Source organism: Cynocephalus volans, chromosome 14 (genome assembly GCF_027409185.1).
Source record: "Cynocephalus volans isolate mCynVol1 chromosome 14, mCynVol1.pri, whole genome shotgun sequence".
NCBI classification, from domain to species: Eukaryota; Metazoa; Chordata; class Mammalia; order Dermoptera; family Cynocephalidae; genus Cynocephalus; species Cynocephalus volans.
Genome location: NC_084473.1, coordinates 55,628,723 through 55,653,536, shown reverse-complemented (window position 1 = coordinate 55,653,536; position 24,814 = coordinate 55,628,723).

Sequence of the window (24,814 nt, the reverse complement as noted above, 5' to 3'; positions counted from 1 at the left end):
CATTATATAGTTGCTGCTCGGTAGTAAGCCTCTCTTAATTATATCATTTTTCAAATAAATATTTGTATCTTTTATTTCGAAAAATCACAGGTTCGTTAACTTGGCAAATGTGTGTATATTTTGAATACAGAATGCTTTGTCTTTTATTCATTGTAGATTATCTGTAATAATACACTGCTTCATGAGACAGCAGACTAGTGAAGAAAAAAAGGCGAGCAGTTATTTGTTGTGCGTTTAAGTACTTAAACAGAGGAGTTACTCTGCGACATTCTTGCTTGACTAATCCCCTGGAGTCAAAGGGTTTAGAGTGCTGCGTCATGCCAATCAAGAACATTAGTGTCATTTGTGCAGTGGAAAAGCTTGTGTTTGGGGAAGGAGGGATTCTTTGGCTCTGTCTATGCAGATCAAGTAAAATGGAAAATTAAGGCATTTATCCAACTAATTCTGGCAAAAAGGAAAAAAAATGTGGAGTCAATTATTCAAAGTAGCAATAGATGGTAATGGAGTTCAGGGGTAAGTACCCCACTGTCACCCCATTTTCTGCAGCTGGAATTGTTTTTGTGTTGGTGTCAAGTGAATAGCACACTTGGAATACCCACATGGAGCATCACTTAGTGGATGGCCAAAGATAAAGGGACAGCAAACTCTTCATTCTCTCCTTGCTTCAAGGACTTAGCATGGGTAGGCAAGATGATGATAAATCTACTACATTCACATAAAAGAGCGTATGCCTAAAAGTTCAACATCCTTTGGCCACTTAGTTTTTTAAATGATACTCTGAATTTATAAGCTAAATTATTGTGAGTTTATACATGTAAAGTTATTAAACAATGTTATTTTTGATTCTAATAAAATTAAGAGACACTCTATTCAAACCACAGGGACAATAGATTATGCTCATCTTTTTTTGAGTGTTAGGAAGTTTCTACTTCCAGGTTTAAAATATTGCAGTAATTATATATTTCCAAAAGTTAAATAAAACCATTATGCCAGGTAAACTTGGCAGGTAAAATATAATATATTTTTTTAATTCATAAGGGAATCATAGACTAACTAATCATTCAACAAATATTCATTAGACAGCTTTGGATAAGAAATTTTTTATACCGTCTTCTAGATTTTATAAAGCACCCTTATTGGATAACTACTTTCTCCACCCAGCACCGATTATTAAAGTCTGTCTTTTTGCTGTTAATTTCAGTGCTAACTCTGTAATAAATGAACTTTGCTAACATATGTGGACGTTGTTTATTAATTTTTCCCTCTGGAAAGAATGCAATTTTACTATACATGGCTAGATGTCAGTGTAAATTTTTTCTTCTGTTCCATTAACCTACCCATCTCTGTGGTAATATCACCTACCTTAATTTCTATAATTTTACTATAATTTGTGATGTCTGAAAAGCAACCCCCTTCAATTTCTTTTTCTTCTTCAGCAATATCTTTTATTTTAGAATTAGCTTGCAAGTTAAAAAAAATGTAAGAATTTTAAGTAGGATAATATCAACTTTCATTCTAGGTATCTATAGTTTTGTTATAAATTACCCTAAACCAAACAACACAAAAATTTATTTATTTATTTATTATATGTCACAGCTCTGGGAGTTGACTTGGGTCAGACGGGTAGTTCTTTCTCAGAGTCTCTCATGTGGTTCTGATCTAATGGTGGTAAAAGCTGGACAGATCTTAAGGCAACTAATTCACTCTTCTCGAGGTTGAAGCTGGATGTCAGCTGGGACTTCAAGTAGGGCTATTGCCCAGAACTGCTCCACGTGTCTTCTCTGTGTGGTTTCTTACTTCCTCATGGCATGGTGAATAGTTTTCTGAAACAAGCTAGGTTTGCAGGAGAACTAGGCAGTAGTCACACCAACCGTTATGACCTAGCCTCAGTGTCCCACCTCAGTATCATCACTACTGCCACAGCTCATCAAATTCAAGGGAATGTGCTTAGACAACTCCATGCCCAACCTTCTCTATCTGGTAGGAATGCCAATAACACAATATAACAAGAGTATCTGAGAAAGGAAATCTTTCTGTGGCCATACTGGAAAAAAAATTATCTGCCACAATTCTGTAGATCAATTTAGGAAAAATTAACATCTTTACACTGTTGAATCTTCCTATCCATAAACATGGTATGTATAACTCTGTATTTATATCAATTTCTTTATTGTCTTTCAATGAAGTTTTGTTTTTCCACAAATAGCATATGCACATTTGTTAGAATTATTACTAGGCACTTTATACTTTTTATGTCACTGTAAAGATTATCTTTTTAAAACTATGTTTCTAACATGAGATATTGGTATATAGTAATTTACTAATTTTACATGTTGATTTTATATTCAACACACCTGCCTTACTATCTAATAAGTTATATCCATACTGTAATGAGTCTTCTATATAGTCAATTTTAACAATCTGTGACTAATGATAGTTCTTTTCCTCATCTATTTTACTTATTTGACACAGAGATATAGTACCTACCATGTCTCAGGCACTGTTGAAAGCACTTACAAATATTAACTAATTTAACTTCAATAACCCCCTATGAGGTATTATTATTTCCATTTTACAGACTGGAAACTGAAGTGTGTAGGTGACAAAATACTCAGCTAATAAGCTGAGTTATGTAGGTGACAAAATACTCAGCTAATAAGCTGAGTTATTAAGTTTGTTCATTACTTAGTTTGTAAGCAATAGGAAAATGTATTAAACCCAGGCAGTCTGGTCCAAAGTCTCCAATATTAAATGTGACATCATGTGTCCTTTTTCTTCCTGTACTGCACTAGCTAAGAATGACAACATGATGTCAAATAGAATTGGTGATAGCAGACACCCTTGTGTTTTTAACAGTTTCACTATTCCAATGTTTTCTATGTGACTGTTTATGAGATTAATGTAATTTCCTTCCATTTCTACTTTGCTAAGTGCTTTTCTTTTCCTTTCCTTTCTTTCTTCTCTTTTCTTTCTTTTTAAAAAAATCATGAATGGATGTTTAATTTATTGAAGACTTTTACTACCTCTATTAAGATAATGATGTTACATTTTTCTCATTTGTCTCTTAGATTGGTAAACTGAATTATGTGATTTTTCTGATGTTTATTCACTCTCCCCCCTGGAAAGAATTTTATTTTATTACTCATTGCTAGATTTCAGTGTTCCAATATTTTGTTTAGAAATTTTGAATTTTAGTTCAAAAGTAAAATTGACAATTTTTTTATATCAAGTTTAAGGTTGACTGAAATAGAATTAAAAAGTATTGATATTTTTCAAGTTATCTTCTTAAGATTCCATTTGAATTTCATGATGATAAGAGAAAGTGATCTTATAATACTAATTATTTAATATATATTGGTGTTTTGATGCTTGCTTTATGACAAAATGTGTTCAATTTTCACAAATATTCTCTGTGCACTTGGAAATAATAGATGTCATTTTGCAAAACCTAATGGAATAATAGATTCAGACAATGGTCATCACGGTTGAAGTCATTAGGGGAAAGATTGAGGGACAATTTATCAAATGAACCAATTGATCAATCTTTGTATTACTAACAGAGGGACAACCAGATTTGGTGCCATCTAGTTCTGATACAATATTAATACTGTAATTAATTAATTATTTCCTCCCTCTCCTTTCCCAAATTGAAGTAGAATCTAATCAAGCCTTTAGAGTTAAATTCTATTTACAGAGAATACGGGAGATAGAGGAACAAGTTAATTAACACCACAGTGAAGCAATCATATAAATCCAGAATGTGAGATATTTTTTGGAATTGACCCAGTTCCTTCATTCAGTCATTGGACTGAAGAAATAAGGGAAGAATAAAAGGGAAGAGTAACTTTTTGGACCTTGTTTCATGTAAACCAAGTGTAAAACACATGCTTAGACAATCGAGATTATTTTAATATAGCATGGACTGGATTGGGGATGATTCCAAAAAATTATTCATAATTTTATCAGGCATAATTTTGGTTATGAGTCCATGTTTTTAGAATTTCTTGCAGAATTATGTAGAAGTGATACACATTTGAGATTTGCTTTAAATCTTGAAAAAGAAAGAAAAGAACATAAAATATCTTCTATATATGTGGATACTTCAAAACCTTCATAGAAAGATTCGTATTATCTTTTAATTCCATTTTTCCACAAACTTCTTTAGGCACCTTAAATGTTCATTAGATCAAGCTTGTACATTGTATCTTTCAAATCCAAATTCTTATTTATTTTTCTCACTTAATGATACATATTGTTAAAATATTTTAATATGATGATAAATTTATTTGTTCTCTATTTGTCTTAATTTTCACTTTATATATTTTTGAGGTTAAGATTTTGCTTGATGTGCTTTAAAAGCCAAAATTTTTTTAGTTTTATGTTTGCTATGTGAATTGAATCATTCATCGTTACTCAGTTACCTTTTTAAATCTCAGTAATCCTTTTTAAGATTACTTTGCCTGATATTAATCAAGCTGTACTAGCATCTTTTTTTTTTTTTTCCTTTCTGTATTTGGATAGTATTTGATAGCATACCTGTTTTCATTCTTTCACATTCAACCTATCTGCATTTTTGTGTGTTATATATGCCTATTTGTCTTTCACTGAAGTATTTAGTCATTTCGGTTTATTGCAATTACTGATACACTTAGGATTATTTCTACCTTATTTGGAACTAAAATTTGTCCCACTTTTTCCATTTGTTTTTGCTACCTTTATTTGCTTTTTTTGAATTAACTAAATATGCTATTTTATTCTATTTTTCTTTTTTACTTAGTACTCCCATATCTTTTATTTTTTTACTAAGATGTATTCATTATACATATTTCTGGTGTACAGAGTTATATTTCAATACATGTATACAATGTTTGATGATCAAATCAGGGTTATTAGCATATTCATCATTACAAAATATAATCATTTCTTTGTGTTGAGGACATCAATCTCCTCTCTTCTAGCCATTTGATAACATGCAGTAAATTACTGCTAATTATAGATGCCTACCTCTACTGTACAACAACGGAACTTATTTTTCCTATAATGATTACTCCAGGAATCTTAACATGCATCCTAACTTATCAAATTCTAAATCTAATCCTTGACCTCACTCTCTTTCTGAACAAATCAGTGTTAGAATACTATAATTCTAATCATTCCTTCCCTTTTTATGCACCATTGCTTTATAGATTTTTATTTTATCTTATTTTTTTCTTTTATAACACAAAAGTAGCAATTATTTTTTTATGTAGTCAACTATTGCTTCGACTTACCAACATATTTATTACTTTCTTAGATCATCATCCTTTCTTGCATCTCAGATTTTTTATGTGAAAATGTTTTATTTACCCTCATTCTTGAAAAATATTTGTTGAGTATTAAATTCTGTGTTCACAGTTATTTTCTCACAGTGCACTGAAGATATTACTCTATTGTCTTTGACTTCTATTGTTTGCTATTTCCAAGTCAGCTGCTAATTTAATCATCATACTTACTCAGATAATTTGTCTTTTCTGTCTGGCTTTAAGATCATCTCTTTGGTAATACTTAATTGTATCTTTATATATTTAAATGTGGATTGTTAAATTTATCCTACTTTTTAAAATCTAAGGATGGGTGTTTTTCATTAGTTCTGAAAAACTGTCAGCTATTTTATCTTCAAATGTTGCTTCTCTTCTCTTTTACTAAAACTCCAAGTATAATGCCTCAGATTTTTTTCACTTTATCCTCCATGTCTGTTAATAACTCTATCATGTTTTCTACCTCTTTGTCTCTCTACACTATATTTCAGATAATTTCTTCAGATGTTTTCCAGCTTAGTAATTCTCTTTCTATTGTGTTAATCTGATTTTAGGGTTAATATTGAGTTTTTAATTTCAATTATTATATTTTTTGATTGATCCATTCGGTTAATTTTATACCTGCTTGGTCATTATTTTATAGACTCCTCTCATTCATTTTAAACCCTTGTTTTAATTCATTAAATATGCTAAACTTACTTAGTCCATATTTTCTTTTCTTTTTTTTTTTTTTTTTTTTTTTTTTGACATTTCCAATATAGGAAGGTTTGGGGTCAGATTCTTTTTGCTCATGTTTGTTACTGCTTTGTGTTTTTTTCGTGATTTTTGAACTCAGATTTATGTTTTTTGGAATCTTCTCTATGCAATTTTGTTGTGGCTTGGATTGAAATGTGTTCCTTTAGATGGCATTTGCATTTGCTCCTGCTATGTACCTAGAGACACTAGTGATCCAGTATCACTTTAATTAAATGCATGATTTGAATTTTATTTGACCATACCCAAGTGCTGTGGATTTCATCTGTAAACCCAGCCAGTGAAGATTGGCTTGTGGTATAAATTCCCAGAAAAGAGTTTTTTTCTCTTATTCAAGGTTCAAGATGAGCAATTTATCTTGCTGGTCCCTTGGGGGAAGATGATATTTCTATTTACACTGAGATCATGGCTTTTTAGGGTCCCAGCTCTATGGAGAGTGTTTGAAATTAGATGTCATTTTCTTCCCTTTTAGGCACTAGTCCTCTATCCCCTGTGACCTGTGAAGACATGAAAAGGAAACTCAAGTTCATCTAGGTTTAATTTGTGTGCTAAGGACAAAATTCATACTCACTGTTTTGCATGACTCTCTGGGTTTCGTACTTTTGCTTAATTTTTGACCCCTCAGAGCTCCTAACTTTCTTGCCTTATCCTTGTTATACCTAAAAATATGTATTTTTATATATAAACAGTATTTTTAGCTGTTTTACAAGGGACAGTTAATCTCTGTCAAACCGCTAAAAAATAAAAGTCTCAAGAACCCCTACACTACCTTTGAGTTAATAAAATAAATAATTATAAGAAATATCTTAAAAGTAGAGAATCATGTGCCTGAGTTTGTGCTAACCCCACTACTCACAACTGGCAGGAGGCAATGCGTCCACAGTTTTAGTGGTCAGAGCAAGGAAGTGCCAATGCCATTTTCAGAAGGCTCATATAAAATTTGACAGATACCACATTAACCAAAGGAAGACACTACAATTCACAAGGCAGTTCTAACAATGCTAATCTAGATAGTAACAGTGGTGATTACAACAATGAAGTTGTTTAACCGACTCAGTCAAGGAAACAGAAGATATGAGGTTGATGTTGAGTCAGACTTACTGGATATGGCTCTGGATTGGCTGCTCACTGTTCTGCCTTTTAAACTTACCTCTGCCTTTAATGGTTTGTGGGAAGTCGGGCAAGTTGCCTCTCTTCTCTTTATTTTACTTATCTGTAAAGTGAGGATGCTGATAAGACATGAGGCAAAACTCTGTGGCCTCTTAAACCTCAGTTATCACTTTATGTCTCCTCTGAGGCCACCATATTTCTTCTGGAAATGGGCTCCCTTTTCCTAATGTTTAAAGGGTCATTATTTAGTGATTCTAAAATGTTTTATAAGATAATGAAATAAGAGTAAGCTAACTCAGATTTTACTGTCATAATGGAAAAAAGAAACCCAAATGACTCTATACAAGTGTCATTTATAAATGGTGGATAGTCAAAAGACTTTTAAAAGTAAGATATCTCACAATTCATATTCTTTGTGACAAATTGTTTTGCTATGCTCAAATTCCAGGTTTAAGTTCCAAGTTGAAGTTTTAGGATCATTTATTTGTACATGTCCTTTCCAAAGACTCTTTTTCTCTCATTTTAAGTGAATATTCACTTTTGTATTTAATTTTTCATTTGTAATTTTATATAATTTTTAAAAGTGGGTTCCCCAAATTGTATGAATTTCAGGACCCACGAAACCTGAATCTTCCCTTTCTGTCCCTTTGTTGAATAAAAAATACATAATTCTCCTCATTTTTCTTTGACCCATCCCTTCCCCCAACTTTCATCAAAACAAACAAGACACTTTTGTTTCAAGTGTACTTATAAAGGAACGTGTTTCAACATGGCTCTAACCTATTAAAACCAGAAGGCAGTTTTATCGTTATGAAAAACTCTTTGATGATTCATTGCCCTACGAAGCTCAAACTTCCTTTCTTTCTTTCTTTCTTTTTTTCTTTTTTTTTTTTTTTCTTCTTTTCCTTAAGCATATGTCCTTGGAATAAATAACTGATCACTGTAGTGACTATAACATTTTGAGACTGGGATAGTGCTAGTGAGAAAAATACATGTGATATTTTAATTCATTTTCCAATTTTGAGGGAACAATCCTACCACCGTCACATAGTATCTTATAGTTTCAAAAGAATTTATGAACAGTCAAATTTGGAAAAAAAATTTATTCAATTGCTTCATATAGTTTGAAAACTAAGATAACATGAGCAATTGTTAACTCCAAAATATGCTATTCTATTTGTATTGTTTTTACATTAAAATTATACTCTCACATATACACATATTGACTATGGCTGGCCATTTCTAGGAATTTGGGTATTTTTGTCAAAGAAAAGCAGTCTATTTTAAGATTTTATTTTACATATTTTATTTTTATTTTGAGGGGAATCCAAATATCTACACCATGAACTTAAATTCCTATAGCTGCCAGAACTGACAGAGAATTAGCAAGGCAGAGCCAAGTTCATGCAAGACTGTCTACAGCGCTCTTATAGCTGAAGACAAACCAAAATATTGACTAGTTCTTCTCAAAACAGCATGTATAAGTTGTGGCTGAAATAAGCCTGATGTAAGAAAGAATACAGATGGCAGTATAATCATAGGCTCAGTCTACAAGATGCCAAACAACCCATTCAAAAGTGAAAAACTCAGTCGATCAGTTGTTGGTTTTGTCTACATGCCACCAAGCAACAGGTTTAACTAATTTCTTCACAAAATTGACTTGAGTTTTTGGCTAGACTTGAGCAGATGTTTTACCACTAAGTATATTCAGTCTCAGTTGTCAAATCTATAACAAGTAAGTTCTTCTATGAATGATGAATTTCTTTCCTACATCAAAACAACCTGAACATGTTAAACAAAGATCATCTGTAGTTTTTAATTTATTTTAGAGCCTGGTTTAGTGCCTGTGCTTGGTACAGTATAGAGTATACCTGAAATGAAGAAATGAAATCTCCCAACTTACATGCCTATCTTTAATATTTCATTAATTCATTTGATATCCTTGCTACTCAAATATCTATTGAAAAATAACTAAAATTCATTTTATTATTTTTTTCTTTTTTTACTCAACAATTTCCCTGGTATAAACAACCTATTTGCTTTCAATGTATCAAGTTACTACTAAAATTTACAATTGCTTTTGGCACTTTTTTCCCATTCTTAAAAAAAAAAAAAAAAAAGCCCTTTTCACTAAAAGATGGTTCAAAATATCCTGCAAACATGAGGCATCTTCAAAAAGTTCATGGAAAGATTATATTATCTTTTAATTCCATTTTTCCTTGAATATTTTGACATACCCTTATATTTCACAATTAAAAAATAACATCCATCAGAAAAAAAACTGTTTTAAGAAAAGTTCTGTATGAGCAGAGATCTCATGACTTTGGCCTTTGTTGCGTCTCCAGCATCTAGTACGGTATTGACCTCAATAAATATTTATTAAATGAGTGATTAGATGTATCATAGCGTACCATTGGTGTAGCCACTGACAAACTGTGGCCTGGTATGAAGGGAGTGGGGGAGTAAGTACTCTAGCTCCCATTCCTCCTGCCCTCCAGTACACTGCCCATAGTGTTGCCTAAACCCAACTGGAAATCAGAAGTCAAGGAAACCTGTTAGGAGCACAGAGGTGAGTGGACAGAAGTAGAGAGTGGCTCTAGAGCCACAAACAGTATCCTCTCTCTGAACACTGCTGGCCTCCGTGCAATCACTAGGGATAAAAAACTAGGCATACATTACAGCTCCTACAATTTTCACACACACAAAAATTATGTGTATACATATACACATGTATGTGCATGTATGTAGTAGATAACTGATTAGATAGCTAGATAGCTAGGTAGTTGGATGGGTGGATAGACAGATGAAACCACTCAGAACCTGGAGTCAGGATAGTTCATTTCTCCCCAAATCCCTTGAAGGTATTGTGCCAAATAATCTTTAAGTTTCTTTTCAACTATATTATTCTTTGACACAAACTAATGTGAATGCCTTGAATTACCATTTACCTTGAAGAAACCGAAATCCCTATTTAATTAAAAAAGTAAAATATATTTTTTGAGAAGCTGGAAAATATAGAAAAGGGTAGATGTGAAGCAGTGGTTCAAAAATGATACTTGCAGGAGCCAGTGGAATTATTTATTTCTCCGCCTTCACAAGACAGTCGTTAGGAAAGAAGATGGTTTTCTGAGTCCATCTCTAATCATTTCCTTTCTTTCAGATGTCTGTCCATCTTCCACTCACTACTTTTTGTACGCTGCCAGTTCTCTTCTTTTCAAGCACAAAGAACAGGCAGGAGGATGAATGGCGGAAAACGAAGGACTCCACTCAGGGAAAGCATCTCTGGAACTGTTTACTGCATCAGCATTAATATCTTCCAGAGAAAAGAGCACTTGCCTGTCTTCTAAGACCACAGTAGCACCTGCCTTTATTCCACATTACCTATGACATGCTCTAGGGTGCAATCTCTACATCCTTAATTCTCAGATTCTTTGCAATGTTAACAGTGAGCTGATGGGGAAATCTAATATTTATCTTTATAAATTTCTATATTTTATTATATTTTCAGGTAAGCAATGGATGAAATTGGACTTAGCCCAAGGACCTCTTTCCTATTTGTGGGGTGTTGTTGTTGTTGTTGTTGTTGTTGTTGTTGTTGTTGTTGTTTTTAACCTTTACTTTAAAGCCAGAAAAAGGGAAACTTTCTAAACCTACTCAAAGTATGTGGAACTTATTTCTTCAAAGCTCTGAATTTTCTGAGCCTGACTTTTATATAAAACCCACCAAAACAGGAGGAATTGAAAGGATTGGGGGAAAACATTATAAAGCACTTTTTCAGTTGTCTAAGAAATTCTATTCAGTTAAACAAAAGCAAACTTCCTACAGCCATTCCCCACCTCCCACACCCATAGACCTTTCCTTCTAAAGCATAAATGTTTGTACTGACCATTAAAGTAGAAACATTCAAACACTCTTTCCATAAGAGGTAGGGTCTTCTTTCATACATTATGTTAATCATACACATAAGCTTCAAGTAAAAAGACAACTCTTATGACTTTCCTGAAATCTTTCATCTGAATACCATGCTAAAACAAAATATGAAAGGTCTTGAGGAAAAAAATATTGAGTACCATTACAACTATTTATTTAATTATCTTATGTAACTTGTTAAAACGCACTCCATTTTTTTAAAAAAACTTTTAAAGCAGGACATGAGGGTACTTTGAAAAGTTCACAGAAAAATAGAATTAAGAGATAATATGAATCTGTCCATGAATTTTTTGAAATGCCCTCATATATCTTTGCTCAATGTGATGGACCTAACAGAGCTTCATTAAAATCAATTCTTTCTTTTGTTTTTTCCTAAGACTTTTATCCCCCCTGAATAAATTGTCAATAAATGAAGAATGTTTCTATTGATTAATTCAGGATGCCAGCTATGATATGATTCACAGAAAGCAAAAGAAATGCCAATGCTTTCATGAAACAAGGACGCGTTATTGAGAATACTATGATTCCTCACAATGGTTAGGCCATTTTTAAGGAAAAAGAAAAGCCTTTACCCCTGAAGTGTTGCTACAGGACAACTTACAAAAGCTGTAATTGGCACATTCATAATCCTTTTTCCTGTTAATGTTAGGCTACGACTTATTAAGTAATACTTTACTATTCCAGAAACTGGCTGAAGATTTTGTTTCAACCAAAGAATGAACAGAGGCACAGATTATTTTAAGTCATAACATGAAAATTTCTCTTATGCGTATCAAATATCATGAATATTCTATGTTGACACATATAAACAAATAAAGAATTAAAGTAATTAGCCTTAAAAGTTAAGAAAATAGAAAGCAAGATGTCTCGACATTTATTACAGGAATATAGATGTTGGTTTGATTTTGTTGATACATGTGTTTTGTATTGGACATTTTTATTTGAATAATTACCTTGATTCACCACTTTACATGTTTGGATGGATAATTACTTAATACGCTTATATTAAGCACCTACTCTGTGTCAGGTTGGGAATTACATGAGTAAGAATCCTATTTAATGTCAAGATTTGTGACGGTGCCAAACAACTACCTTTGAACAGAAAGACAGCACATATGACTTAAAAGATTGGAAAGTCATAGCACTTACCAAGTTTTTTAAATTTAAGGATAAAACTCTCATTTCACTGTGTCATCATCCTTGCTCCAAAATCTAAACATATTGAAGGGAGTGGGTGAATGGCTCAGAATTGTACCCACATGGAAACTTTGTAAACCATTCAAAACAGTGAGCATGCTCCTTGAGGGCAGCTTTGTCATTTGCTGCCTACAGATCTCCCATGTAAGAAGGAATGCCTTAATGCCTTATCACAATGCTGTCATTGGGTGGCTAATCAGGCACCAACAGTCACATGAGGCTCTTCCTCGTCTCCCAAGACCTTGGGGAATCCTGTTGTCTTCTCCCAAATTCTTATTTTTTCTCAGCTCCAGAGGGGAGTCATCATCAAGGGAAGAAACCAGGAAGATACAGCAGATTGTGACTGGAATGACAGCACACACTGACTCAGCCCAAGATGCTATTCAACGCATGTTTCTCCATGTAAAAGAAATGCTGTATGATCAGTAGTAAGGAAACACCAACCTCTGGTCCCTAATGATAGGAATAGCAGCACATAAACAGAAGTACCCTTTAAACCTTACAGTTTCTCCAACACTAGCCCACATGTTCTTCAATTTTCACTACTTTGGAGACCATCTATACCAAAGTATAATAAGAAGGCAATTCAAGGGGACTATCAGTTTAAAAGAAAAAAAAAAAAAGGAAAAGAAAGAAAAAAAAAAACAAGCCTGGAGAGGGGGCACAGCTCGGCATCAGGTCACTAAGTGTATTCATTATTTGTCCCCATTACCATGTTATGTCTTAATTACTCTGGTCTGGCTTCCCACCCGGGGTCACTATGTCACAGCTGGTTTTCTGCCCATCCCTAATTAATAAAGCCTCATTTAGTATCCAAGTTTATTGTAATAAACCTCTGCTGAGGGATAGAGCAGAAATAAGAGACAAAAAACAAACCAGAAACTATCAGAGTTGCTCAGACAGTAACCTTGCTCCATAAAGGGCCTTAGTTCAGGCCTTCTCTGGGTTGTTTTTAACCTGGAAAGGACTTCTATTTGATTTCACTTGGAATTTATGGCATAATTGGGTACAGTGGTCAGATTCTGTCCATAGAAAGAAAAGTGACAAAGGTTCCTAAACACTCATGTCTAATCGTTTGGGGCTTTTAAAAATGGTTATTCATTCATGCTTCTTGCATTTTAATTAATATTATTTCGCAAAATAAAAAAAGACACAAAGAAAAAAATGCTTTAAATGGCAATACAAAAAGTAACATATATTCATCAACGATCTTACTTTGTTCCTGTGGTACTGCTTCTTTTAGTATTTTGACACATCAAATAAAGACAAATTATGTGAGAGCCTTTTCTAATTTGCTACATATAATCCCAGCCAATAAAATTTTGCAAATTTAAAAAATCTCAGCACTATTATGTAAACATTTCTGTCTCCGTCCCTCTGTCTGTCTCTCTCACACACATACAACAAATCCTATTTATTAGAATTCATACAGCTCTTGAACAGATAGCTCATCTGCATTTTATCAGGTGTCTCTATAATTAAAGTTTATTGTAAAGTGAGATATTATTGGTATATTTTATTACTTGTCTTTGAGAGGCTGAACAAAGTAAGGTGCATAAATGAATTCAGTTTTACAGTACTTTGTTTTAAACAAATGTCACTACCTACACACACATACCTAATTATCAGTTCTTACACATTCTGCCAAATATCAAACCTATAGTTCATAAGCCACACACACGACAGGCAGTAAATAAATTCCCCTTAATTTAAAATTTTATTGCAAAACACCCTCTGCACTATGTTAACCTACACTAAATCACAGCCTACACCCTCAGCTTTACTGGTGTTTACCTACTTCTGATTCAAAAAGGAAAATAGTGCTAACTCCTATTTCTAGATATCTACCGTCATAAACATTTTTTAAAAAGAGAATGACTGTAAGGAAGGGATTCGAAACAACGGCATAAGAGGGTCGACTTCACCTGTAACAATGAATAACAGATTAATCCAAGACAATTTGTATTTTGGTGTGGTTTCTGAAGGTTCTGTGATCTGAACGTCAAGGTGGCTTTGCATATTTTTGTACATTTCAAAGGCTCCCACAGCAGCCATGTAAAAATTAACATAAAGATGAAGGCTATTGCAGATGAACTGGGCAGTTGGTCTGAACGCATGTAGGCTATGATTGTACTGTTTACAATTTTTCTGTTGAAGCACATGTAAGTGAAGTCCAGCCCATCCTTTTTACAGACAGGAAATTCACTCCAGGGAGGACTCCTAAGAGGAGAGGTCGCTATGGGACCTCCTTTTCCCATCTACAGGCAACTGTTTTGCCATCAACCTAAAGTAACAACTTCTCAGAGCTCAGCACCAGCAGAGGCTCAGTTCCACTTAACCCATGATTCTTCACAGGTGCTTTGTTGTCTTCTGGCAGCTGTCATTTATTATCATGGCAGACAATGGGATGTGGTAAAGATGGACACGGCCGGCGGTCCTGTCCCATTTGCCAGCATGAATTATCCTCCGATCCTGTCCTCTAGTCATGGTGGATTCTGAGGGCCCCATTTTGAAAAAAATAGTCTGAAGCCATGAGAACAAAAAGCACTGGAAGGGCTTGGGCTGTTAAAGGCTACATCTGGGCTCAGCAACATGCATACTAATAGCATCATTACAGCCGAGTGGTTTGGAGAGCGTGTTTACTTTGTTGTGGTTGCTGTCACCTTCTACAGCTGAATTGTTAATATGTGGTTTTAAATTCAAATAGCACACAGGGCTAATTTTCTTGTATTTGCCCAAAAAATTAGGTTACATAGTTCATCTAATTCTCCCTCCACTTTTTCATGTGTGGGTGGTACTCCTTGTAGAGAGTACTTCTTTTCCATGACATTGAACTTGAACCTGACTGACCTTTCTATAATGAGTGAATTGAAAACATCTCCCTTTGGAATGTGGCTTGTAGATACTGGCTACGCCAGTTTTTCTGCATTTGATGAATTAAAGGGGCAGAGTCCTCTTCCCAGACGTAGACCAGAGGAGTTAACAGGAGAAGAAAAAAAACAGAAAAAAAGAGAGAGAGAAAGGATGGAGGGAGTGAGAAAGGAAGAAAGAGGAGGGAGAAAGAGAGACGAAAGAAAGAAAGAAGAAAAGATCTTTAGAAGGTTTTTGCAGAGGCACTGTGATTAATTAGAAAGCTTTCTTTAATTTTAAAAAGTGATTAGGTAAAGGTTTGGGTTGTCTTGGGTTTGAGGGGCTTCTGTTGGTGGTAATGTTACCTTTCTCTTTCTTTTTTTATTTAAATATTTAAGGAAGAGCCTGCCACTTTAAAGCCCCATGCATTTTAACAAATATTTAAATAACATATTCAGATATTCTGTCTTTCCTCCTCATTGTGCCTTCTCAATCAATCCTCCCCCACCTAAAATTAAAGTTAAATGGAGAGACACTTGGGATCAGAGCTACTGAATCATCAGTTAGTAGATTTCTTTTCTTATGTGTTCACAGCCCATGTATTCATGCTTCTTCATTTTTTTAAGGGGGAAAAATAGAGAATTGATGGAAGACAGCTGAGAACAGTCAGCAGCAGAAAGTCCAGCACTACCAGCATCTGATCTTAATCATAATATATCCTCTGTCTGGTTTGTCAAAATCTATCACTCAAGAACACCTTCAATGGACAGTAATTTGAGGTGTGGCTTATTAGATCACACGATCTTATGAATAATAAAAAGTTATGGAAAATTGCATCCAGGCCTGCTATCCAATTTTCAGTGGTGTCACCCACTTTATAGTAAGGCAGCATGTTTATGCATGATTTCTGTTTCATATGTATTGACTAGATCATTTTCTCTGTTGTCCTGAGAATTGATGACACACACTGTATTAAGAATGATGACCTCCACAAGGGGGATAACACTTCCTCTAGATTACACTATTGTCAAAACATATTGAAATTTTCTTTACACATGTTACTGCTGTATTTTTCTGCCTGAAAGACCCTGTTAAAGTGAAATCTTTTTTTTTCTTTTTTTTTTTTTGCTAAATAAGATCCAAGGGACAGGTGTCGAATTTTTCTTCCCTCCTAATGCTTTTGGTGAATGACCAATGAAAAATAATAACATCATCCTTCAAAACAATTCCTGTCAGGACTATGTCAACCCTTCAGGGCAATTTTGATAACCTTTTTTGGAGGAATTTGCAAGATACAACTGCCCTTTGCATGCTTAAAGATATCACTGTGCAGAAGCCAAGGAACTCCATTATGTATGGATTCGAATATTCTGATGGATAACAGGCAGCTGAAAAGAATCCAAATAGCAAAAAGCTTCAATGAAGATGGTTTTCTCTCCCAGTTTGCCTGACAGTGTCTCACTGAGGGTGATATTATTGCTCACTGCACCCCTCCCCCCAACATACATGCACCTCCTTTGTAAGAATCCACAGAGCTCAACTTGCTGTGATGTAACACCACCACTGATATCATGGGTATGTGAAAATAGTGTGCAATATTACTTTCTTCCTTGCACTGGATCAAAATGCAAATCCACCCTCTGTGAGAGAGTGACCCCTCTGTGGCCAATGACACCACATAACACATGTTGGAATGTCTTTGGAGAAAAAAAAAAAAAAGAAAAGAAGGAAGACAGTTGTGGGGCCCAAAGAAAACCAGTTAGTGATCCTCAGGAGAATTCCATATTATTTTTGAAAACACTGAAGAGAGGCAATCAAAAATGACTATTCTGAAATTATAGGGTCATTTGGAAATCAAGTTGTAAATAAACATTGGATGAAACCTCTCATGTTTAAGTGTATTCCCATTCCTTCTCTGGTCATCCTCCCAAGATTCTTCATAGGCTAATTGCCCATGATGGTGGATGATGCAACGTAAAGGGGGAAGGCTGATCAGAAATCAACATCTGATGTATATGTGTTGTGCAGAAAAAAAAAAAAAAATGTAGCCTATCAAAGACTAAATATTAAAAAGCATTAAAAATAGAAAACAGAGATGTGTGAGAGGGAATTTTACATTCTAATTTAATTTACATGACTTCTGTATTGGAGCCCGCTGAACTGACAGGAAATGAAGATAGTGCATATCTGGACTGAGATATGTAAGGCTTCTAATTGAAATTAATTATATGTTCTTTACATTTTCCATTTCCCTTTTAAAGTTGGACAGGTGGGAATGCTTTAGCTCTTGAGTTACAGAGTCAGGTTTGAGCTCTGTAAATCCTTTACAGTCCACCCTCAGGCTTCCAGAGTACCCCTCCAGCTCTCCCAGCCAGCTCTGGCCTGAAACATTCCTTCCTGAGCTCACCCCTGCTCAAAATCAGCTGGCCCCATCCCCCAGGTCACCCTGGCTGGCTGCCCATCCACACATTTATGTCTGCCTTTTGAGTGTTTTCAGAAGCCCATTAAATTGTGCTTTGGCATGCCAGACACCTTCACCTCGCCCTGAGACCCAGGGAGAGGGGGTTATCAAATTCCCTCGTCAGACAGTCAAAGCCTGCATTCTTGAGCCTGCAAAGAAGCTATGCAGTTGCACAGAGTAAGATGTTAGGACTTGTATACGTGTCATACAATATTATAATATGCCTGTGGGACACAGTTAAGTACAAAGGTTGGGCGGGCCTGGAAATAAAAAGGCTGACCTTTCCATGGAGCTGTCCTAATGCACATTATTTTTTGGAGACAGAACAGTGGGTATTAACTTTCACAAAGGGGCTGACTCCCATTCCTAAACTAGCTGGCCCGGCAGTGTTCTCTGAGACAGCTGAAACTTCGTCAGTGGCTACAAAGTGAAAAAGGAGTGCACACACCATCATCTTCTGCTTCTGCTGGAGAAAGACGGATGGCTTTGCTCCCACCCACAGGAGGTGCTCGCACCTCCACTCTAGTTCTAAGACCCTGACAACTTGATTGCATTCAAGAGCCAAAATAATTTGGGAACAGGAGAAGCAAAAGTTCTGTTGTCTTAACTGATCCAGCCTCCAAAGCTTTGGGCAACTTGATATAGACCTGGGTGGCCTCTTTCTCTACCAAAAATTACCCCCTAAATTTTTATTTTGAATTTGCTGGATAGTCCTGTGATTCTGCACAATAATGTCTAACCCTAGTCTATTGCTTAAGGCAGAATTTAGATGGAGTAATGGGCAATAACAAGATCCACTTGCATCAACCTTATTTCTAGTCTTAGATGAGATAAAAATTGGGGCTTGGAGGGCTGGCCAATTAGCTCTGTTGGTTAGAGCTCGGTGTTATAACACCAGGGTCAAGAGTTCAGATTCCTGTACCTGCCAGCCACCAAAAAAAAAAAAAAAAAGAAAAGAAAAAGAAATTGATGATTGGAGCAGGTAGATGCAGTATTGCCTTTCTTCCCCCTTCATCCACTTTTCTTTCTTTCCTTCTCCCTCTCTCTCTCCCTCCCTCCGTTCTTTCCTTCCTATCCATTTAAGCACAGTACCATTTACCTTCTACAAGAAATCTGATGGAATTTAATCTACAACATGGTTTCAGACCGGAAGTACAGCTGCACAGCAGAAAGGGGGCAATGAGCGGGTAGTGATATTCTATAGCACACAAAACAGGCAGAACTGCTCTGGACAGAAGATAATGCAAACTAGCTTTACTGGAAATGAGCTGCAAAATACCTTCATTTTCTACTACAGTGAAACCCTGATAAAATCACAACTGTTAAGGTCATACAGTATATCAGGTGGAATCACAGTCTTTAGAACTCCATTATTAATGCAGACAACCTCACAATCAAAGAGGATGAGAGCACAGTTTCCAGATGCCAATGATTTGATCCTATCTTATTTGGCTGTTTACATTTAAATAATGTGACTGTATAAATTTAAATAATATGAACCACCAACAGATGGATCCCAGTGAAAAACTGCGCCTTCTCTGAGACCCTGAATGTACACTATACAGTGCTTTACAATTTATTTGAGCAGAGCTCGTATAAAAAAAAAAAAAAATGGGGAGGGGGATAAAAAGGGAAAGACTCATTTCTTCTGCCATTATGGAAATAAAAGGACTACCGCTTTAGTTCATGGCTGACTGTGCCAAAGAAACATGCAGTTCTCTAACCTCCGGTACAATGTACCCATAAGGTACCAAGCATCAAAGCATATTAAAAGATATTAACTGCATATTTGCTTATGAACAAGATAAAAAGCTGTAGGGCCTCCAGGTTCTCAAGCTGTGAGTGGAACAGCTTTGCAATTTGCCTGCAAAACTGCATTTTGATCTTAATGAATATAAAATGGCTGCCATTAAAAGTAAAACAGATTATTTCGGGTCTTCCAGGGCCCATAGCTCTTTGCTGGCCTTGGAGGGCCACTATGATCTTTCATTAAAATCTCACAGCAGGGCTCCCTCACCAGCAAATCAAGCCTTGCAGTCTAGGAGATTGGCTACATTTAAAAGTAATTTTCAGAAATCTACACAGATTTTCAATTTGGTAATGAAAGCCATAAGAGAATGCAGGCGGCATTTTGTCGAATATTGTTACTGATCCAGCGCTCACATTCGTTAGAAATTAAACTGCCCCGTAACTATCGCACCGATGGCAGCGTGCCACTTCGGCTGCGTTCTAATCTCCGTTTGTTAATGAGTAGCATGTGCTAATTGTTGTCGTCCTCTCTGCCGAGCAGTCCTTCCCTAACAAACATATTTTACCTGCTCCGTGGTGGAACCCTCCACTTTGTCACCGATGAAGTTGGAACAGAATGCTGGAATTGCTGGTGCTTTGTAAAGAGAGACCGCATTAGCATCATTAGACAACGCAAGAGGAAATAAAATCTGAAATTTGGTGCTTTTATTCTATTTGGACTTGTCCGTTTGTTTTTCAGTCAAGCCTAAGTGTTTTGAAGCCCTGGTGTAGGTAAAATGTTAACACTTTCGTGTTCCTTCCAAGAACAGTTTGCACAAACCAGCAAACTGAGGACAACCAAGGCAAAATTAATTGCAGTTTAAAATGAAGGAGGAGCTTACGACTAGGAAGGATGGAAAGCTGGAAAGTCCCAGTGATCATATCCGCTAGCCAAAGCCAGGGCAGAGAGCACACTTACAACCTGAGATGGATGTGTGACTGCCACCCGCTTTCGAAAGAAAGTTCGACTCTGACTCCATCCCCGAGGTCCTAAAGCCTCAGAGGTGGGGGCTGTGTTACCTTCAAGTGGATAATCCTAGGGGATTGATCACATTGTGGATTCACAATAATGTAGTTCTTGAATAGAAAGGGCACCAGAGAAGGGGAAACACTAATAAATCCAGCACCCTGAAGTGTGTTGCAAGCAGACATCTGAATAAAGAAAACATATAAAATAATTATAAAAGGAAACATTACACAGGAAAAAATTTACATAAGTACATTCAAAGACACTGGGTTTTTTTCCTTTGTGTGTCCTCTTACTTGATATAAGAACTGAGGAAAGTTATTTTTCTGAGATCCTAAAAACAAAAATGTCAGATTATGCTTCCCTTTTGGAAAATGCATTCAATAAATTTTCTTTACTTGGCAATTCTCTTTACCTGGCACCTTTAGGGCAAAGCACTTCCCAGCACTAAAATGTGACGGACAAGAAGAGCTGTTCTCTACTTTCTCAGTGACTGGATATAAATTCTTCCTGCTGATGCAGAAAGAGTCTTCATTTAAAATAGCAACTCTCCTTGGCAGAGCACTGGCAGTGATGAGAGAGCATATATGCAAAAGATATGTTTATTTTCAGAGGCCAAAGCAGGCAACTTGTGGTTCAGCATAAGCACGTCTTTTAGCCTCTCTCAGCATCCAAGAGGGTCCTTGGAACGCCTGGGCTATTCTCCTTTGGTTTCCACAAAGTGCAATTTTAATTGGGTGGCATGTCTATGATTTAAGGGAATGACACGGGAGCACCTGATAAGGTGCCACCACTAATGTGCATTAGTTTTAAAGGAGAAATATCAGGCCAATTCCTTGCCTCTGTGGCCCCAGGAGACCAAGGGAAGAAAGATACAAACAACTTGGTTAGCAGTTTTGAATCTATTCCACCTGTAGTTGCTATTCTAATTGCAGAAAGCATTCATATAATATGTTAGATTTTTTTAATGCCCAAAGTGACATTACAGGAAAATCTGCTGAATCCTCCTAAACTCAGAAGGCTGAGACTTATTTTATTTCACCTTTCTTCAGTTGTTCTAATATCCTCTGAGAGCTTCCAGGTACATTTTGACAACTGTGTACTGTAAGGTCTCTTGTATCATTATTTTGGCATGTGCTAAATTGTGGGCAGAGTAATGGTACATTACCAATTTTGACTTTCAAGTATTAGAATATGACAGATATTAATATACCTTTGGTTATTAGAGTGTGGAAAAAAACTACACTTTAGATAATAGAAGTTAATATAATTAGTCTTCAGATAATCAAATTAAATTTTGCTAGTTATAAGAAAATGTGATTATTTGCTTTGTTCCAGAAAAATAATTCTATGGAAACAACTATTGTCCTCACCTTATCACTTTGATTTTATTAATTCTGTTGAAAAATACACACATGCATGTACACATATATTAGGTGGAAGATTTTATAAAATAAATCAAATGAAAGATAAAAACCATTTATGGCCCTGCAAAGGGGCATAAAACTTTCAAATAATATTTTTATTGCATTGTGGACTTGTTTTTTGCCCTACCCCTACTTTGGAAATTGCAGAGAAGTAATTTTTTGTTTTCTAATACAAGCAATTTTTTAAACTAAATGTTAGAGCTAAAACAAAATGTTGAGGAGAGAAGTATTTAGTGATGGTTTGCAAGTATACATCTACTAAAATTCACACTTCTGTTATAATTTTATTCTTAAATACACTGCTCTAAGTCAAGGTTCAAGGCCTGCATAAAATTTCAGTTTTAAAAAATTAGAATATTATAGTCTGTTTTGTTCAAGTGAAATTTTATTTCTTGTTTTGACAATAAAATGTACCAAATTGTATGCTAGATCTCATAACTAGCTTGAAATACAACCGTGTAGTGTGTGTGTATGTATGCATATATACTTTTTGTATTTACGTAATGGACCTCAGAGAGACAGCCCCCGAAGGACAAATGTATTTAATTCCAAAAGTTAATGGGTAAATTGCTTTAGAATTTATAATTAATTTTTCCACAAAAATAATACTTTAGTAACAGTTTGGTTCCAAGACTATCCAATAAAAAACTAATTTTTTATCATGGAGCCGAGCTAAAATCCAAACTGCCTTGGCCTGTCCTCTGGTTCCAGGAAACAGAAAACCCTGAGGTACAAGGTGAATAAAGAATGAAATGAGTGGAAAAGGAACCAGTAGAAGGAACATGTGTGTGTGGGGGGGGGCGTTCTTTTCTCCTGTTCAGGGCTTGAGTTCTCTCATCTCTATGGGTAGAAGACCCCAGACCCAGGCAGACCTAGACATCTTTGGTCCCGCACTGCCCAAATTGCGTATAGCTCCCAATCCAAGTCTGCACAAATCCACAAAGTTTTTAGCACTCCAAAATTAACTACTTCTCCTCCATTCTTCCAGCTCTCTAATCACACTCCAACTGATTTAACTAGATGGTGGGAGGGATGAGGAGCAACGACAAGTGAGAGACAAGGGAGAAGTCACATTTCCAGGTAGGCACCTAGGCTTTGGTTTTGAGCAAAGAAGCTTAGTGACTGAGTATTTTATTCAATGTGTATATCTAACCCACACAGAACCTGGGTTAATGGTGGCATTACTAGTGCCTCACTACGACCATAACTGCAACACACAATCCTGTAGCAGAAGTCTAGCTGTAACGAGGAACAGCAAATAGTTTATAAGGGGAGCTGTGACAGGCAACAATGTGGGAATTAGGACCATAAGACCTTGTTAAATATTTTACTACATTTGTCCTCCTGTCTGAGGCCCACAATAATATGCATGCTGTGAACGCAGGATGGACTTCTGTCTTGAGCAAAAGGGAAATATAGTTGATGAGTGCCATTCTGTGGTTCCAGCTTATTAGAAAGGATGAAGGTCTTAGAAATGTCATTCCAAAAAAATAGAACACAACAAGAAATATAGAAAAAAAATATTGCTGAAAAACCAGGGAAAATTTGAATCTGGTGTCAAGAAGGTGAAACAAAGAAATTTTAGGCTGGTGGGGTCACGCACTACATACGAAGCTACTTCTGTGGATGATTACTAGAGACTTCCTTTAATGGTAGACAACCTCCCTTTAACCACACACAGAATAAGGAAAATTCTCAGAAATGTCACACTGGAAGAGTTTTATCATCTTCTCCAAGAGGCAAAAGTGGAAAGAAGTAGGGGTTGGCTCTTTACCAAGAAGTTCATGGGTCTGTGTTTAGACCTCGGGAATGGGTTTATGTTTACACGAAAGGGAATTTTCCTGGTATGTAAATGCAAAATGTGTGGCAAGATCCCACTCTCCTCTGTACTTATATGTGATAGTCAATGCAGTCTCAAGGAGACATGGTCACTGTTCACCTAGAGGCATCTGTCTCCAAGGTTAGCTGAGAACACAGGAGGCTTTGGGAAAAAACTAGGTGGTACAAAAGAGAGTTTGTTTTTCTATAGCATGGCTCCTGGTAGTAGAAAGAGAGTCTTCTGCACAGGGAGAAGTGGATCTTTGAAGATTGAGGGCAATGCATGTGGCCAAAAATGCCAAGGCTAAGCAAATTATGCTTAAACTTGAAGCCTAAAAAGCAAAAACTATAAATTTCAAATCTGGTATTAGGCTGTATGAAGAAGTGTGATTTAGAGAGTATTAGATTGTAAATAAGTTGGCCAGGATTTTTTCAAAAGAAAACAGAGGAAAGATGGCTAGAAACAATGTATTTGTTATATATGAACATATAGAATTAATAGACTAAGAATAATACAATGAATGTGTAATTTTAATACAAAAACTAAACATGACCTTAGACCCACATCAAGTCTTTATGAGGTGTGGGGATCTTGCCTGACAGTGCTCCACAAATCTTCTGTGGTCCTTCACCAGTTATTTAAATTTCCAATCTGTTGTAGACCAATACTTCTGTACAATGAAATAAATACAAACTACCAGAAAAGGAAGAGTTGAAAAGACATACAAAATTCAAGCCTCGATTTTTATTATTAGATTCAGCATACATAAAATTATTTTTGTCACATTGCTTTAAAAGTTTCTACATGCTCATTCACTATTTCTGTACTTATTTTTTTGCAAACCCATAATAAACATCTCACAGACCTGCCCTGCTCCATGAGTCACATTTTGGGTGTCTATAACTGCCCCAAAAAGTTTGTAACTTAGATGTGGCTTTAGTCTTTTATCAAGAAGAAATGAACAGAAGTGGTCCTAATGAAGACATATGATAAAATACAAGTAGGTGAGATTACAAGGAGAGGGAAACCAAAGTGGTAGTGTTTAAGAAGAGGAATGACTACTTTTCCCATGCCTTCCTATGCAAATCACAAAACTAGTAGGGAGGCAAGTTAAAGTAGTAACAGGGACCTTTTCTCCTAAACAGCTTCCAGAAGACTCTTCCAAATGAAAATCTTCTGGTAAGTTCATGACTTGCCATCTTCCAGTTGCATCTC